This window comes from Penaeus monodon, chromosome 11, assembly GCF_015228065.2.
Source record: "Penaeus monodon isolate SGIC_2016 chromosome 11, NSTDA_Pmon_1, whole genome shotgun sequence".
NCBI classification, from domain to species: domain Eukaryota; kingdom Metazoa; phylum Arthropoda; class Malacostraca; order Decapoda; family Penaeidae; genus Penaeus; species Penaeus monodon.
This window is the reverse complement of record NC_051396.1, coordinates 8,796,777-8,804,853: the sequence shown is the minus strand read 5'-3', so window position 1 is coordinate 8,804,853 and position 8,077 is coordinate 8,796,777.

Below are 8,077 nucleotides of genomic sequence, written 5' to 3'. Positions count from 1 at the left end.
AAACATAACAAGGAGAGGATTTTATAGACAAGGAGTTTGAGCAAGCACCAACCCATCATCCGAGCCCCTTAGATTCACAAGGTCTTTTCTTAAACGATAATATCTTAATTTTGTCATTTTTTGTTGCAATTTTTCATCTTCATCCCATATTCTCCTCAGCTACCAGAGCTCATCTTAATGCAAACACTTTGACTAAAACTTTTAATATAATATAATATATATATATATATATATATGATATATATAATATATATAATAAGAGAATATAAACAGGGTATAGATAAGATACAGGAAAGAGATAATAAGACAGCATATAGATAATATATATATAGATATATAGATAAGATAATATATATAATATTTTATATAATATATATATACAGGCATATAAATAGTATATATATAGATATAAGAAAAAATATATATATTATATATATAGATACATGCATACACACACACACACACACACACACACACAAAACCACACACACAACACAAAACACACACACACACACAAAACACACACACAAAACACACACACAAAGCACACACACACACACTCACCACTCACACCCCACACACACACACACACACACACACACACACACACACACACACACACACACCACACACCCACACACACATGATATATATATATATTATATATATAAAATTTAAAATATATATATATATATATATATATATTTTATATATATATGTATATATATATATATATATACATCATATATACATAACACACACACATGTGAAATGTGTGTATGTATACACATACATACATACATATATATATATAATGTATCATAATCAGTTCATCAGGACCAGTTATTGGCAAAATTTGATTTTTTTTTTGATAGTATAAAAATTTTACCATTTGGTTGGTTTTTTAGCAGTTTATCTAAAGTTATTAAGATGAAATTGTCATAATGTTTGTTTTTACTAATAAGCTAGTGTGATGTCTTATTTAACAATGAATGCCAAGTTTCAGACTATGTAGGAACTTTGGAAAAAAGGTTGTCCAAAGAAAAAAGCTAAAAATCTGTTGCTAACTATGATTAATCAAAAAAATAGAAGTATTATATGCATCAACTCTGAAAAGGGATATCCATTTAGTTATCTAATTGTCTACATGGAGAATAAGGACTTAAGTATTTTTCCTCATTTTAACTTTCTTTAAGTATGCCATTACTTCATATTAATACTGTTATAAGTACAAACCAATACTTTTCATTCTGCTTCAGTTACCCTTCCTTTTTAGATGTAGTTCATTCTAATAATGTCTTATTACCCTGCTTATTGTGGGCTCCCTTTTAAATTTTATGGTACAAGATGTGTACTGTAGTGTCTTGATATAATGGAATATCACAAACTTTCTCTTTCCCCTTTGTCTTTCTCTTTTCTTTCTTTTCTCTTTTTCTTTCCTTTCTTTCTCTCTCTTCTTCTCTCTTCTCTCTCTCTCTCGCTCTCTCTCTCTCTCTTTTCTCTCTCTATCTCTCTCTCTATCTCTCTCTTCTCTCTCTCTCTCGCTTTTCCCCCTCTCCCTTTTCTCTCTCCTCTCTCCTCTCTCCTCTCATCTCTTCTCTCTCTCTCTCCCCTCTTCTCTCCTCTCCTCTCTCTCTCTCTCTCTCTCACCTTTACTCCCTCTTTTTCTTTCTCTCTTTCTTAGTTTTTACTTCTAGAACTTCTACTTTCGTAAACATTCTAAATTCTTGAATAAAAATAAAATGAATATTGGGGTAACTTTTGGGAAGGGTTTTTTTACCCCCGTCAAATTTAACAAAAATTTTTCAGAGAATAGACATTAATATATTTTTTTTATAATAATTTTAATGAGTATTTGAAAAACTTGTGTTTTTTTTTTTTTCCTAAACTTTTTTTTTTTTTTAAATAACATCTGGCAGCTTGCATTTAATAAAGGAAAAAATGAATTTATGTATGAACTTCCCCTCCCCAGCCCACGTCATTTCAGACTTCAGCTAATTGCATGTCATAAATTATGAATGTTCTTCCCCTTTCCCATGCTTGCTTGTTGCAGAGGGTTTCCCGTTAATGAATTTGCTACCCCCCAAAGCAAAGAGAAGTGGCCCCCAAAAAGCAAACAAACGCCCATGAAATAATAAATAAAGGTTTTGTTCCTGAAAAATAGAGTATGCAGAGAGATGTTAATTCAGTACGGAAAGCTTAGATTCATGTGTGTGTTTGTGTGTGTTGAAAATTTTAGTTTTTTTTTCTAAATGTTTTTTTTTCCATGACAAGGAAAGCTTTTTAAAATTTTAATTTAAATTATGCAACTAAAAATTTTGGGGCCGGGTTTTTAAAGAGGGTTACATATTTCTCCCAAAAAATCACTTATTCTAATATCGGGTTAAAAATAAGCAGGGCGGAAGTAAAATAGAAAAAAGATATTAAAATTTTGTATATATATAATATATATATTATATATATATATATATATATATATATATATCTATCTATTTTTTTTTTATTTTTTTATTTATTTTTTATTTTTTTATTTTTTTTTTTATCTATGAAAACATTGTGTGTGTGGTGTGGGGTGTGTGTGTGTGGTGTTTGGTGTTTGTGTGGTTGTGGTGTGTGGGGTATTTTTTTTGTGTGTATGTATATATATTTAAAATATATTTTTATATAATATTAATATAAAATTTATCCCCCACACACAACACACACACAAAACCCACACACACCCACACACCACACACAAACACACACACACACACAAAACACACACACACCCAAAAAACACACACATATACATAATACATATACATTACTATACATATACATATACTATCATATACATATACATATACATTACATATACATTACATATACAAAATCATATACAAAACATAATATATATATTATTTTATATAATATATATTATATTAAAAATATTTTAACTCATACACACATCCCTAAATAAACCACACCACACACACACACTGTATATTTATATTTATATATAATAAAATAATATATATATATATATATATATATATTTTATTTTTGTAATAAATATATATTTTTATATTTATATTTAGTATATTTATTTTATATATATATATATATATAATATATTAAAAGGGAAAATTATTGTACCGAAATTTTGGGTTTTTAAAATTGTTTTTTTAAATCACTTTTTTCTTTATTTATTTTTTTGATGAAAATTTTATTGTATTTGTTCTTTAAATTGAAAACTAAAAACCTTTTCCTTTCTAATTAAATTTGTGGGGAAATTTTATGTCATTTTTTCAGCGGGGTCTTTTTTGTAATATATATTTATAATATATATTATATATATATAATTTTATTATAAAATATTTTATATATTTTATATATATATATATAATATAAATATTTTTTTCTCTCTCACTCCCTCTCTCTCTCCCCTCTTTTCCTCCCCCTTTCTCTCTCCCTTTCTCCCCCGCTCTCTCCCCCTCTCTCTAAATCTCCCCTCTTTTCCTCCCCCTCTCTCCTCTCTCTCTCTCTCTCTCTCTCTTTTTCTCTTTTTCCCCTCTCTTTTTCCCTCCTTCTTTTTCTCTCTTTTTTCTCCCCTTTTTCTCTCTTTTCTCCTCTCTTTCTCTCTCTCCCCCTCCCCCTCTCTCTCCCTTTTCTCTCTCTCTCCTCTCTCCCCCCTCTCTCTCTCCTTTCTCTCTCTTTCCTCCCTCTCTCTCTCTCCCTCCCCTCTCCCCCTCCTCTCTCTCCTCCTCTCTCTCTCTCTCTCTCTCTCTCTCATTCTCTCCCTCTCCTCTCTCTCTCCCTCTCTCCCCCTCTCTCTCTCCTCTCTTCTCTCCGCCCTCTCTCTCTTTCATTCTCTCTCCCCTCTCTCATTCTCTCCTCTCCCCTTCTCTCTTCTCTTCTTTTTTCCTTTTTCTCTCTCTCTCACTCTCTCACACACCTCTTCCTCTTTCTAATTTTCTGTCCCATCTTTCAGTGGAGAGACTAAAAGTAGCCGCCCCGATGTTTGGCCCGGGGGATAAAAGGGGGATGGGGAATTTGAAAATGAATCCCAAGGAAGGGGTCAGCGACGGCATGGAGGGCGGGGCGAAGGAAGGTTGGGCGACAGTGGGGAACTTTTGGGGAAAAACATGGCAACTTTTCTCAGTATTTATTCTTTTAGTGTTTAAACATTTTTTTTTTTTCTTTCTTTTTTCTGGCATTTTTACTCTTCAAAGGTGCCAGAGCTGAGAAGCTTCATAGTCTCCCTCTCTCTCTCTCTCTCTCTCTCTCTCTCCTCCCCTTTCCTCTCTCTCTCTTCTCTCTCTCCTCTCTCCCCTTCTCTCTCCCCTCTCTCCCCTTCTCTCCTCTCTCTCTCCCCTTCTCTTTTTTTTTGTTTTTCTCTTTCTCTTTTTTCTCTCTTTCCCCGATCAAACTTTCTCTCTTTTTAAATCTCTCTTTTTTTTTGTTTCTTTTTTTTTTCCCCCTTCCTTTTCTCTCTTTTCTCTCTCTTTTTTTCTCTCTCTCTCCTCTCTCTCTCATCTCTCTCCTCTCTTTTCACTCTCTCCTCCCCTTCTCTTCTTTTCTCTCTATAAAATATATTATATATTATATATATATATTTTAATATATATAAAATTATATATATTTTAAAAATATATATATATTATATGGGGTGTGGGTGTGGTAATATATTTAAAATATATATATATATATTTTATATATTATATATATATATATAATATTTTAATATATATATAAAATATATTATATTATATATAAAATATTAAAAGAGAGAGAGAGGAGGGGGAGAGGGGAGAGAGAGGAGAGAAAAAAAAAGGGGGAAACACATGCATGTGTTGTATGCCCTCTCTGTTTTTTCCTCTCCCCTTTTTTTTTCCTCTCTCTTTTTTTTCTCTCTCTCTCTCTCTCTCTCTCCCCCCTCCATCTCTCTCTCTCTCCCCCTCCTCCCTCTCTCTCTCTCTCTTTTCCTCTCTCCTCCTCTTTTCCTCCTCTCCCCCTTCTCTCCCCTTTTTTTGGGTTTCCCTTTTTTTTTCTCTCCTTCTCTCTTCCTTTTTTTTTTTTTTTTTCCCCTCTTTTTTTCCCCCCCCCCCCCCCCCCCCCATTTTTTTTCTTTTTTCCCTCTTTTTTTCATTCTCCTCTCTTTTTTTTTTTCTCTCTCTCTTCCCCTTTTCCTCTCTTTTTTCCCTCCCCCTTTTTCCCCTCTCCTTTTTCCTCTCTCTCTCTTTTTCTCTTTCTCTTTTCTCGTTTTCCCCTCTCTCTCTCTCTCTCCCTCTCTCTCTCTCCTCTGTCTCTCTCTCTTCCTCTCTCTCTCTCTTTTCTCCCTCTCGTCCCTTCTCTTTCTCTCCCCTTTTTTCCCCCTCTCCCTTCTCTCTCCTGCCCTCCCCTCGCTCTTTTCTCTCTCTCTTCTCTTTTTTAAAACCTTTTCTCTTTTTTCCCCTCTCCTCTTTCTTCTCTTTTCTCTCTCTTTTTTTCTTCCCCCCCTCCTTTTTTTTTGTTTCTCTTTTTTTCTCTCCTTTTCTCTTTTTCTCTCATCCCCTTTTTTTTTTCCTTTTCATTTCTTTTTCCTCTCCCCGTTTTTTTCTCTCCTTTTTTTTCCCCTTCGTTTTTTTTCCTCTCTCTCCTTCCGTCTCTCTCTCCTCTCTCTCTTCTCTCCTTTTCCATTCTCCCCCTCTCTTTTCTCTTTTCCCCCTCACTCCTCCCCCGTCTCTCTTCCCTCCTCTCTCTCTTTTTGTTTCTCTCTTCTTCTCTCCTTTTCTCTCTCTCTCTTCCCTCTCTTTTTTCCCTCCCTCCCTCCTCCCCCCTCTCCCTTTTCCCCTTTCCTTCTCTCTCTCCCCCTCCCCCCCCCTTTCCCCTCCCCCCTCCCTCCCTCCCCCTGTCCCTCCTCCCTCCCTCCCTCCCTCCCTCCCTCCCTCCCTCCCCCCCCCCCTTCCCTCCCCCCCTCTCTCTCTCTCCCTTTTTCCCTTTTCTCTCTCTTTTCTCTCACCCCCTTCTCTCTCTCTCTTGTTGTCCGGGCTCAGCGATGGCATCTTTTGGATTTTCCCTGTCCTTTTTTGGGTTTAGCTAAAATATTCTGGCTGAAACTGACAGGTTTTCCACTCTTTTAAATAGCATTATTTAGCTTACCCCTTTCTTTTAAAACCCCTTTGCATTTTGGTTCTGTCGCTGGGTGTATTTTCATGGGAAATTTCCGTAAAAAAGTCCCTTTTTTCCGTTTTTAATTTTCTTTTGGGTTTTTTGGGGAATTTAAATTTGAATGTTTCCAAAAAATGGGTTTTCCCTGGTCTAAGGGAAAGTTTTAACTGGCTTTTGTCTCTAAATTTTTAGATGTGAAATTTGATAAAAATTCAAGGGCCATAATCATGATGATGCAATGTTAGAATGGTAAAATTGATAGAACTTGTTTCATTGCTGTTATCATTATTATTGTTATTTATTATTTTAATGTTAATGTTTCTTTCCCTTTCTATTGCATAGTCATTTCTAAGTATTTTATTTGTCTTCTGTCCTTGTTTTCATAGTAACAGTATTTACAAAGAATGATATGATAATTGATACTGTTTTTCTATTCTTATGCATTTTTTATGAATAGCATGATAATAATATTGAAGTGGATGATGACATTTCAAAATAGAGTTAAGTTTTCTAGACGAAAATCTGGGAACCACTTTTTATAGTGAAGAATTCCATGTTACTTCAGTTTGTGCTAATTTTGTTTTTTCACAAAATTTCCCTGTTTCTCGTCTTTTTAAATTTGTGTTTTTGCGAAACAAAAAAAAATCTTAAAGCAGAAAAGGGAAAGATAAGAATCGAGTTTTTTTAAAATCTTCTAAAATAAAGGGAGTTTTTTTTTTTTCAGGGAAAAAAATCAAAATTTCTTCGGCTGATATTTTTTTTTTGTTTTTTCATCGACCAAATAGTGTCTTGTCAGAGTTAAATTTTTTTTCCCGTTTGTCATTAGGATTAGGGTTTTTTCTCTCTCTCTCTCTCCCCTCTCTCTTTGTCCCCTCTCCTCGTCTCTCTCTCTCTTCTCTTTTCCCTCCCCTCCTCTTCTCTCTTCTCCCCTCTCTCTCTCTCTCCTCTCTCCTCCTTTTCTCTCTCTCTATCTATCTATCTCTTTCTCTTTGTATCTCTCTTTCTCTCTCTTTGTATCTCTCTCTCCCTCTCTCCCCATCTATCCCACTTTTTTCTCTTTTTATCTTTTCTTTCTCTCTTTTTTGTATCTCTCTCTCTCTCTCTCTCTCCCCTCTCCCCCCTCTCTCTCTCTCTCCCCTCTCCCCTTTTCTCCCCATTTTTCCCTCTCTCTCTCCTTTCTCTCCCTCTTCGTTTTCTCTCTCTTTTTTCTCTCTCTCTCTCTCTCTGTCTTTTTTCTCTCTCTCTGTCTTCTCTCTCTCTGTCTCTCTCTCTCTCTCTGTCTCTCTCTCTCTCTCTCTCTCTCTCTCTCTCTCTCTCTCTCTCTCTCTCTCTCTCTCTCTCTCTCTCTCTCTCTCTCTCTCTCTCTTCATCTCTCTATCATTATATATTTCATATATCTATATATATATATATATATATTATGTTATTGTGTGTGTTGTGAGTGTGGTGGTGTATAAATATATATATATATATATAATAATATTAATATATAATATTATTAGAGAGAGAGAGAGAGAGAGAGAGAGAGAGAGGAGGGATAGAGATGAGAGAGAGAAAGAGAGAAACACATGCATGTGTATGTATGTGTATATATTATATATATATATATAATATATATATATATATATATATATATATATATAATTATATATATATATAATATATATTATATATATATAATGTATATATATATATATATATATTATATATATATATATATATATATATATATATAATATATATATATATATATATTATTATAATATATGTATATATATATACTAATATTATACTATAATATATTACTATATATATATATCTATATATATATATTATATATAAATAATTAAAATATAATATATGTTATTTAATATGTAAATATTTAGTTATTTTTTTTAAATTTTATATTTTTTTATAATATTATTGTTAATATATAAATTTTTAT